Below are 11,265 nucleotides of genomic sequence, written 5' to 3'. Positions count from 1 at the left end.
CACACGAGGAAAACACAGACAAAGTGAGAGTAAATTGGCAAGGCAGATTTTTCTTCTGCAAAAAGGGGTGTTGCTTCTTCATTCTATTCCCAAGGACACTGAGCAGGAAAAGTGATAGGTTTTGTCCTAACTCCAGGGTGCTGTGTTTTCCCCCCATTGGCTGGAGTCTGACCAGTCTTTTGCAATTGACTAAAAATTGGCACAAAAAAATTAAATAAATAGTGCTCGCTTCGGCAGCACAAATACTAAAAAAATTGGAACAATACAGAGAAGATTAGCATGGCCCCTGAACAAGGATGACACGCAAATTCGTGAAGCGTTCCATTTAATAAATAAATAAATAAATAAATAAATAAATAAATAAATAAATAAATAAATAAATAAAGGAAATAGTAGAAGGGGTTGCCTGCTCTGGGCCATCAAGTTTGGGGATACAGGAATGGAGGTGGCTTTCATAAACAGAAAGTTTTACAAAGTGAGGGAAGTGACAAACTGAGATTTCAATAGTTAACATTCCTGCCATCATGCCTTTAGTAGAAAAGATCTGGATTCCCTGTAATTACTCGGCTCACATACAAGTTGGTGTCTGTGATACCCAGACATTCACGAGGCTACTGGAGACAAAGCAGCTGGTTACAAGAAATCAGAAGGCAAGTCTCACTCCTTTAGCCTCTGACATTCTGCTGACCCCAGCTGTTTGTGATGTCCAGGTCAGGTTCCAGAGGTCCTGGTTCATATTGGGCTGGGGAGCAGAGAGCTCTCTTCACCAGCCAGCCTGGAAAACAAAACAAAACAAAACAAAACAAAACAAAACAAAACAAAACAAAACAAAAAAAAAAAAACTAGATAAATACAAGAGGAATTTCCTATTTTATTATTTTATTATTAGCATGGCATCACCATGCTCTTCCACAGCTAAGGGCTATTTCCTATAATCTTATTATAGGAAAACTATGCAGTCACAGGCTAAGATGGCAACACAGACTGTCGACTATGGTTTAGCAATTCCATTCCTAGCTATGTACCTAAAAGAAGGAAAAGCAGGTGGCTACATGCCAGGAGGCATTGCACTCACAGTAGCCAAGCACTAGAGACAAACCAAGTGCTCATGGGCAGATGGATGGAGAAACAAAGTTGTTGTGCCCCTGAAATGGAATATTATTAAGATTAAAAGTAATGAAGTCCTGACATGTGCTACAGTGTGGATGAACTTTGAAAATGTCACACCAGGTGACAGGAGCCAAATATAAAAATTGTAGATCCTACAAGTCTATTCCTATTAAATATCCAGGCAAATTCATAGATTGTAGGTGAGATCAGGCTGGACTGTATGGTGCGTACAGAGCTTGAGTTTGGGGGATGAAAAGATTTTGAAAACCGACAGTACCTCATGAATGCAATCAATGCCAGCCTGTAACATACACTGAGAATGGGTGAAAACAGCAATTATTTTATTTTGTGAATAATTTACTGTAATCAGGGAAGAAAGCAGGTGAAGAAACACTTACTGGAGATCAAAAGACAACAGACTAGCAAACCTGTCACTACATGCTTCACTTCGGATACTCAAAAGGACTGTATGTTGAGGGCCTACTCCCTAACCTGTGGCATTACTGGGAGGCAGTAGAACCTATAGGAGATGAGAGGCTATTGAAAGGAAGCTAGATCATTGGGGAAAAGCCCTCGAAAGAGACCACAGAGTAGGGCCCTGTCCTCTTCTCTCTATTTGACTCCAAACTACTATGAACTGAGGAGGGTCACGCACCACACAGTCCCACCACGTGGTGCTATGCTACCACAGGCTCAGAAACAAGTCAGCTGATCGTGGAACAAGCCTTCTGTAACTGCGAGCTTAAATAGTCCTGCTTTCCTTTAGGTCAATAATCTCACCAACACGTTTTCCACCAAACTGGTAGATACACTGACAGACATTTACACGACTACATGGAAGCCCTGAATTATTTTAAATCTCTTACCAGCTTCTGTACAGCATGTCTTGCTGACCATGGGCTCTGCTAGAGGGCCTGGCAGACCCATATGGGACTGGATGTGAGTTATATATAAGGGATGATTCTTTTTCCTGATTGTATCTTGTAACTGAATAAATCACAAAGTTAATTCTGACTCCTCAGGGATAAATTCTGCAGTCTCAATATGTAAGACCACTCTTTCAGCATACTGGGAGTCAGTAACTATGTTGAGAGGTTCTGAAAAATCCATTAATACCATCAGGATAGCATATAATTCTGATTTTTTTAACTTGATTATAAGGGCTTTGAACCATTTTACTTAAATTTTCTGATTTGTAGCCCACCTTTCCTTGTTTGTTTGCATCTGTATAAACTGTAGGGGCTCCAGATATTGGTGTTTCCCATACAATGCAAAGCAGGATCCAATCAGCTCTCTTTTTAAGTTTAATTCTATCTCTTTTGGAATATTTGCTGTTAATCTCTCCAAAAACAATTACTGCAAGCTCTTTGCCAAGGTTCAATTTCTGCCCATAATTTGTCAATTTCATCATTAATTAAAGGTACAACAATTTCTGGTGGGTCTATTCTTGCTAATTGACTAAGTCTCAATTTTCCTTTTAAAATCAAGCAGAGATCTTTTCCACATAAGTTTTTAATTTTTCACTCCACTTATTTGGTAGAAATATCCATTCCAATAGAATAGCTTTCCTCTGCATTAAAATTCCTGTAGGAAAATGCCTAGAGGGTAAAATAACCAAAATGCAATCCAGCTTTGGATCCACATGGTCTATATGTGCATCTTATATTTTCTTTTCCACCAAGGCCAATTCTCTCTCAACTTCAGGTGATAATTCTCTTGGACTATTTAAGTCCTTGTCATCCTCTAAGGTTTTGAACAAATTACTCAGTTCATCATTTTTTACCCCAACAGCAGTCTGTAGACTGGTAATGTCTCTGAATAATCTTCAAAAGCCATTAAGAGTCCATAATCGATCTCTCCTAATTTGCACCTTTGGGGGTCTAATTTTTTATAAACCTATACACTTTATGTCCTAAATAATTAATAGAATCTCTTCTTTGTATCTTTTCAGAGGCAATTTGTAATCCCCAGCAAGGCAAATTTTTCTTTACTTCTTCAAACATTCTTTCTAAGGTATCTCTACATTTCAATCAGCTAGTAATATATTGTCCATGTAAAGATAAATTATAGATTTAGGAAATTGTTTACATATTACTTCCAATGGTTGTTGAACAAAATATTGGCACAGACTTGGGGTATTTAACAGTCCCTGTGGGAGAACCCACTATTGATATCTCTTAATGAGATGAGAATTATAAGTAAGCACTGTGATGGCAAATCTTTCTCTGTCTTTTTCTTCTAAGGGTATTGAAAAGAAACAGTCTTTTAAATCAATAACTATAAGAGGCCATCCTTTAGGTAACAGAGTAGGCAAAGGAATTCCAGATTATAGAGAGCCCATTGGCTGAATTACCTTGTTAATTGCTCTTAGGTCTGTCACCGTTCTCCATTTACCAGATTTCTTTTTAATAACAAATACAGGAGAATTCCAAGGGCTGGTTGATTCTTCAATATGCTGAGCATTTAACTGCCATTATACCAGCTCTTCTAAGGCCTACTGTTTCTCTGTTGTTAAAGGCCATTGCTAAACCCATACAGGCTTGTCTGTTAACCATTTCAAAGGCAGAGCTGTTGGTGTCTTTGAAAGATCAGCAGTTGTTGTGCCCTGTTCTTGTACAATCTGGATGGCTAGTGACCACTCATTAGAATAATACCTTCTAATATTTCTCTCAGAAACATGTGTTAGTTTATGATTTGTTTCTGAGTTTGGAGGAATGTTAATCTGGGTATTCCATTGTTGTAATAGATCATGGCCCCATAAATTCATGGATATATTAGCAACATATGGTTTTAAGTTTCCTCTTTGTCCTTCTGTCCCTATGCATTCAACCCATCTTGCTGTCTATTTTCACTTGAGATAATGTTCCAATCCCTAACAGCTGAACATGTACCTCCTGAAGAGGCCAATTTGGATGCCAAAATTCTGGTGCAATTATCATGACATCCACACCTATGTCTACAAGACCTTCAATGACAATGTCATTTATTCAATTTTTTAACTCTGGTTTTGTTTATTTATAGAAGTTTGCCAAAATATTTGCTTTATGGTTTCTGCTAAATTTTTTGTTCTTTCTCCTATAGCTGTTCTATTATCCAGAGCAGTATTTTTTTTACAATAGGCAATAGGTTTTTCACTTGCTCTGGGAAGGAGTTTCCTCCACTGTGGCAGGGAACGACTGAACCGAATTTGAGATGGGAGCCTGTGAGAGGCCCCTCAGTGAGTTTCCCAATGGCAAAGGCAAAGGATTACCTTGTTTGTCCCTTGTTGATCTACATTCATTAGTCCTATGTTTGCCTTTGCCACACCTTCTGCATAATCTAGAAGGGAGGAGCATTCTGTTGCCATTGTTCCTTGAAGAAACATTGTTTTTAGTAATGCCCTGTTTACAGTCTCTTTTTAGGTGACCTTGTTTACAACAACTAAAGCATCTGACATTATTATTTTTCTTCAAATCTCTTGAAATAACCTCTCCTATCCACATATCATCATGGTCATGATATTAAATATTAATTGTATCTCTGATCCAATCTCTTCCTCCGAGGGTACTGATCTTGCCTTTAATGGCCTAATACCCCTTTGCATGCTGCACTGGCATTTCCAAAAGTCATAGATTCAATTATTATCTGTCTAGCTTCTCAATTTGGTATCATTCTATTTACTGCTAAAGATAGCCTTTGTAAGAAATCTGTAAAGTTTCTTTTGTGACCTGTATAACTTTTGTAAATTACTCAATTTTCTCTCTTGCTTTTTCATTTCTGTCCCATGCATTTATGGCTGCAATGCAGCATAGAATTAGGGTGTGGTCATCATATAAAGATTGTCTTTGTATATCAGTGTAATTGCCTTCTCCAGGAAGTTGATCATGGGAAATTCCCATACCTCTAGCCCTACATCATTGTTCTATAGTCTTAGCCTCCTCTTTCCACCAGGTTCTCCACTGTAACTGTGGACCAGCCTCTAGGAGTGCTGTAACCAATTCTTTCCAGTCCTGCGGGATAATTATATTACAAGTTGACCATGAGTTTAATATCTTCTTTACAAATGGAGAATGCATACCATATGAGAGTATAGCTTCTTTAAATCTCCTCAAATTAATATTTCCACAGGAGTCCAGTTAGCTCATACACAGCCTTGAGCATTTGCCAGTTCCTATAAAGTTATTGGATAGATTAAGGTTGGTTGTTTCAAAACCTTAGGCTGTTTCTCTGTAACTGTACAATTCAATGCTGAGATATGTTCATCTTTAAATTCTTCTGTCTGGGTCTGAATATCTCTATGATCTGTTTTAACAAGTTTTTCTAAAACTTTTATCTTGGCACTCAAAGTAACCAAACTTTTTAATGCCAAAACAAAAATGACCAAACAAACAATATTCATAATTGACATTATGTAAATCCCATCAACATTAATTATCCTCTCATTTAATTGTTCCATTTTCAGACTGCCTAATGTGTTATCAAACAGAGATCAAATTCCCTCCATTGTTTCCCATCTTTTAACATGGGAAGAAAAATTCTCTTTTAACTAATTCCTCCCTTAATTGACTCACCAAGTCTGCTGACTGCATAGAACAGTAAAAGTCCAAGGGAGTTTCAAGGCTATTGGTGAAATTATTAAGGCCACTTCACATAGTTAAAAGGAAGATTTATTTAGTGGGTAACTTACAAATGAAGGGATAGGTAGGTTGTGGAGTCTTGGGAAGGTGTATCGCAGTCCAGCGGTGTTCTCTGGAGCTCTGCTTGGTCAACCACCATCTAGTGTCCAGGAACAGAGCACATGCTGGCCCATCCAGATCTCGGGTCTCCCGGCACCTCCCTTGGCCCTGCCTTGTAGGCGTGACAGTTGCCGAAGCCTCAATGGAGGTTGGAACTTCCAGATCAAAGCTGGAATGGCTACCCACTACACAAGGCAACTACCTAGTGTGGTAGCAATTGAAGATGAGGATCAAGAGAGAGCCCACAACACACCAGGAGAGAAAAAGCTAAAGAGACTCTGGCCCATATGGGGAGGAGACTCTGGGGCATGAAGCTCTGGCCTGAGTTGGGGGCCTGCAAGGCCACAAGTGCCTTTTTAATGAATTTGTACCACAAACATTAAGGCACCAGATAGAGGACAAATTGATTAATGGTCTTATTAATAAAAAATTTGGAGCCAGATATTGGGGTAAAAGCTGAGAGATCAGAAAAGCAGAAAGAAGCCAGCCACATTCTTACCACTTGGAGATCCTCTGCCAAAGAGAGACCTAATTCCTGTATACCTATGCCTATATGTCTTTCTGTTCCTGTCCTCTTACTTCCTCTCTCTGTCCAGCTACATCACTTCCTCTTTCTGCCCACCTCTATCACTTCCTGTCTGTACAGACCTCCAGACCTCCACAGTTGGTGCTGGGATTAAAATCATGTGCCACCATGCCTGGCTCTGTTTCCAGTGTGGCTTTGAACTCACAGAGATCCAGATGCATCTCTGCCTCCCGAATGCTAGGATTAAGGGCATGTGCCTGACCTCTCTGTTTCATATGGTGTCTGGCTTTTTCCTCTGATCCTTGGATGAGCTTTATCAGTGTGCACAAATAAAATATCACCTCATACTAACACACTGGGCTCACACTGAGGAGCCTGGAAGGCTAGTGGAAGTCCTCTCTCTATGGCTCCCATTTGCTTCCACCCCACCCTGTGTTTTGAGGCTTCCTCTGCATTTGAAGTGCAAGCCTTGCCTAAGAAGCCTGCCAGCCCAGGTGGCATGTCATTGGGCTCAGCAGTGTTGCCCTGTTTGTCTTTTACTGTTAGGATTGATTTTCAGATTCACCCATCACAGAAGATCTGGGCACATAGTCAAGGACAGATGCATGCATGCTTAATTAAACTGTGAGCATCCCCACCCTTGATCTCACGCACTGTTATCCCTGAATAATAAATCAGGGAAATGTCAGGATAGTCAGATGGCCCTGGAATCATAGGCAGTAAAAAGGGGCCAAACCCCAATTAAGCACTTCCAGTCAGGTAGACACATTCCACTAACGTACCCTCAACATCCTGGTACACCAACAACAGGCAGGGTTGGTTCCACCTCAACCTGCGGGAGTAAGTTCACATCTCTTACAGAGGGAGCTAAGGCCCTGCCTCCACAGTGAAGTTGCCTAAGTTTTGTACAACAGCCTTACTCTGTGGGTATCCCTGAGTACAAGGATCGTGGTTTAAACTGAAGGATCAGTGCACGGGCGTGGTTCCTAATTTTTCAATCTGTCAATCTGCCACCAGATCCGGAGCTCAGGGCCTGCAGTGTGAAGGTTCATTCAGCTTCTGTGTGGTCACAGTGTCAGTCCATATCTTCACTATGGAATTAGCATAGGCTATGGATCCAGCATGACCAACAGCATAAATGTATACTCATATACAAAGAGTGTAACACTTTGGACTGCAGTGGTGCTTTCATGTGGAACCACTCTGCCCGCCTCAACATCCAGTCATAGATATCCGGAGACACTTGTTTTGTAACCAGGTGTGTATGGCATTGAGTGGTCTTAAGTTTGGGGGGCCACTGAATCTCTTAAGGTGCCCAAATCAGCCCCATACAGAGCTAATGGCCCCAAATTCCAGTGGATCACACTGAAAACCCTGGACTAGGGTACTTCTATCCCAGCCTGACATGCAGAGGTTTTTTAAAAGGGTAAAATAATTACCACTTACTGTAAGTTGACTATTTTTACATCTGCCTTCAAACCAATCCACTTATTAGCAGACATGTAATTTCCAACATATTGAAGATGTTAAACCTAAATTTGTTATGCCTCATTCTAAATTTGCATCAAGTTCCAAAGTTTTTCCTTACTTGTCGAAACACTGAGTGCCTATCTATCCTGCTGCAGTTGGGGAGTCAGTCTGTGAAGGGTACATGGCAGATCCCACACATCCTCTGCCAGTCAGAGAAGACCCAGTGCTGCCTTTAGGAACATGGAAGTACCTCTGCTCTCGGATATTAACAGCATTTTAAGGCCATCTACAGTCAGAAAGAAAAAACAAAACAACAACAACAAAAAAAACCATCAGCACATAGAGACCATTGTGGTCTGTAGTGGTTGAGAGACTTAGTCCAGAGACTTCTCAGAAACTGTGAAACCTGATATGACCCTTTAAGAAAAAGCAAGGTAGAAAGACCATGGGGGAGAACATGACCAATGAATCACCACCACAGATTTTACTCTGCAGACCAAACTCCATGAAAGCAAAGAAGAGACTGAAAGGGGATTTTTGGTGGGGAGAGTTGGATGCAGCATGGAGCAAATAAGTTGGGGACCATTATTACAAAGTGTGATGTAGCAGGAATCTTAGAAGGTCTTATTAATAAAAACAAACCTGGAGCCAGGTATTGGGGTGAATGCTGAAAGATCAGAGAAGCAGAACAAGCCACAACTTCCTCACTTTGCCATTTCCTCAGCTGATCCTGTTTCCTCAGACTGGAAACCTCTGAGTCCTCATCAGAATGACTCTCAGCTGAACTGTGCTGCTCAAAAGCCTAAAAACTTAACAGGCTCTAGCTCCTTGTCCTCACGCCTTAAATACCTTTCTGCCTCCTGCCATTACTTCCTGGGATTAAAGGTGTGTGTCACCATGCCTGGCTGTTTCCAGTGTGGCTTTGAACTCACAGAGATCCAGGCAGATCTCTGCCTCTGGAATGCTAGGATAAAAGGCATGTGCTACCACTGCCTAACCTCTATATTTAATATTGTGGCTGTTCTTTTCTCTGACCTTAGATAAGTTTATTAGAGTGCACAATATTTTGGGGAACACAATACCACCACATGAGGACTTGGATCCAGATCTATCAAAGGGAAGAAGCAATTTTGAAAACCCGTGTATCACTATGGAAAACCAGGATGAGAGTCAGAGGACAATTAGGAGAGAGATGATGCAGTGACTGGGAAACTGTGAGAGGTGCTGTGGTTAAGGTGAGGTATTTTAGCCCCCACAATAAGTGAATAGTGGTTGTTCTCATGAAGAAATCACAGGTTTTGAGAGGTGGAAGAGGAAGCAGGGGGTTTTGATCTTTCTATGGGGGAGGAAGAAGCAGCGTGCTATTTACACAGTACTTCTCAGCACCACAGCATCTGCTGTTCCTTCCGTCCCTTTTCCTGAAAGTGCTGTTAAATCTCATAACCCATAATTGCCCCATCCAATTGCTTATTTTCCAACCATTATCTTATTTCTCTAAAGAGGCTTTACTTACTTGAACTGTCCCTGTTTTAAATGCATTTTTACTCACATACAAGCAGTATGTTATATACAAGGCCTACACCCACATGATTCTTTCCATCAGTAAGTGTATTTCCATAGGAAACATCCTTTAATCCAATGACTGAGCACAAATTTTGCCTTGCATGTATGCAGTCATGGTAAGTATGATAAGAAGGTAGAATATGATTCTGGGGAGGTGGCTTAGTGGTTAAAATGTTTGCCAAGCAAGGAGACTAAAGTTTGGATCCCCAGATCTTATATAAGCAGTATGTAGGTAGGCATGGTATCCCACCTATAATTCCAGCCTCAAAAAAACAGGGGCTTGCTCCCCAGAGCAAACTGGCTTAGAGATACCAGCCATATCCCAAGCTCTGGGTTTGATTGAGAGACCCTGTCTCAATGAGTAAGTGGAAGAGTAATCAAGAATGGTTCCCAGCATCGACCTTGGGCCTCCACATGCCCTTGCACACATATGTATGAACAACCACTCACACAGGTGCACTCACATGTGAGCACATATATCACACAGATATACACATGGAAATGGAGAGAGTGAAAAAAAGAAATTAGAGTGCTCTGGGTTCAGTGCGTGGGCCCCCTCTAGTCGGAGAGTAAAAACATAAACTCTCCAGAGAGATGATATTCCAACTGGGATATGAAGTCTAGCTGGGCATTTACTGTAATAAGGAAAGTAGTGCATGCCATGTCAATGACAGCAAATGGCCCTGCCATGGCCCAGTCTGGCATATTGGAGGGCCTAGAAATGCCTAGTGAGTTCCATACAAGTAGATTAGGGGAAGAAAGGTTCTCACAGGATAGCAGGAAGGCTAATGGCTGGGATGCCAACACCCCCAGGACTGCACTCAACGTCCACCTGATACACTGATACATGCTGTCATCTCTGCATCCTCAACCCTGGGATTGTGTGTGTGATAAACCAACTGCATTAAGGGTGTTTGAAATGACACCACATATGAAGCCACCTCTCGTGGGGGTTCACGCAGGGCTCTTCTTTGAACTAGGGTGACAGCAGTGATGTGTCAAGGGACCAAGCGAGAGCCTACCTGGACGATGAACGAAGAAGCCTCTATTGGCAGTGAGGTGAGACGTTCAGATACACGGCATGAATGCCTGCCAAGAGGAGGCCAGAGGCAACTCGCTGGGAGGAAGGACGGAGAACCCAATGTGGATGTACAAAGTATGATCTGTCTGTGGCACACCAGGTTCAATGTCATATCGACACAGTGGGGTGTGTCCTTGAGTTCAGCAAAGTCCCTTACACATCCTGCTCCCCCTCTGCTTTCACTCTTCCTCTCGTCGGAACATCCTTTTCTAACATCCCCGTATGACAATGATGGGCAACTGTATACAAAACCCACAAGACTTTCTGACAGTCCTTTGCACACTGGATTGACCTCTCCCTCACACAGGTCTCCAGGTCTAGCTCAGTGCCTGTGGTTCTCAAATGTGTCATCATCAGTCACACGCAGCGCAGGTCAGATCCACCCTGAAAGTTCTCTGCCTGCATCTCCCTTGTGGTACATTCTGTGAGTACCACAGGTGAAAGGATTCAAATCTGAGTATATCTTCCCTAAACGAAGAAGGAAAAGGTCCCCCTGCTCTGTGCCCAACTCCTGTGGGAGGCACTGGTACGCACTCCAATGCCTGCCGCCATACGTATATCATCTTCGTTAACGTGAATTTGGTCACTCATGAAGGCATGTCCATCTGACACAGACCCAGGTCCCAGAACCCTCTATCTCCTCTCCCCATCCATACTCTGGCCCAAGACATCCCTCACAATGTCGCTGACCTGAAGCTACCCCTACCTCTTCTTTGGCCCGGTTTTTCTAACTCTAGTACTTTCTGTAGTTCATGCTGAGCATACTATTTTAGCAAGCAAAACTGACCGCACCCCAGTTG

General features: G+C 41.9%; 1 non-coding gene across 1 annotated transcript; it reads left to right on the top strand.

The window, feature by feature from the left end:
- The first annotated feature begins 221 nt into the window (after window positions 1-221).
- On the top strand, window positions 222-331 carry LOC121824199 (U6 spliceosomal RNA). Its single transcript, XR_006066017.1, has one exon. It is a non-coding gene; the product is annotated as a U6 spliceosomal RNA (small nuclear RNA).
- The last annotated feature ends 10,934 nt before the right edge of the window (window positions 332-11,265 follow it).

The sequence above is a fragment of the Peromyscus maniculatus genome, chromosome 19, assembly GCF_049852395.1.
Source record: "Peromyscus maniculatus bairdii isolate BWxNUB_F1_BW_parent chromosome 19, HU_Pman_BW_mat_3.1, whole genome shotgun sequence".
In the NCBI taxonomy this organism is placed as follows: Eukaryota; Metazoa; Chordata; class Mammalia; order Rodentia; family Cricetidae; genus Peromyscus; species Peromyscus maniculatus.
The sequence above is the reverse complement of the archived record's forward strand: the minus strand, read 5'-3'. Positions and strand labels throughout refer to the sequence as shown.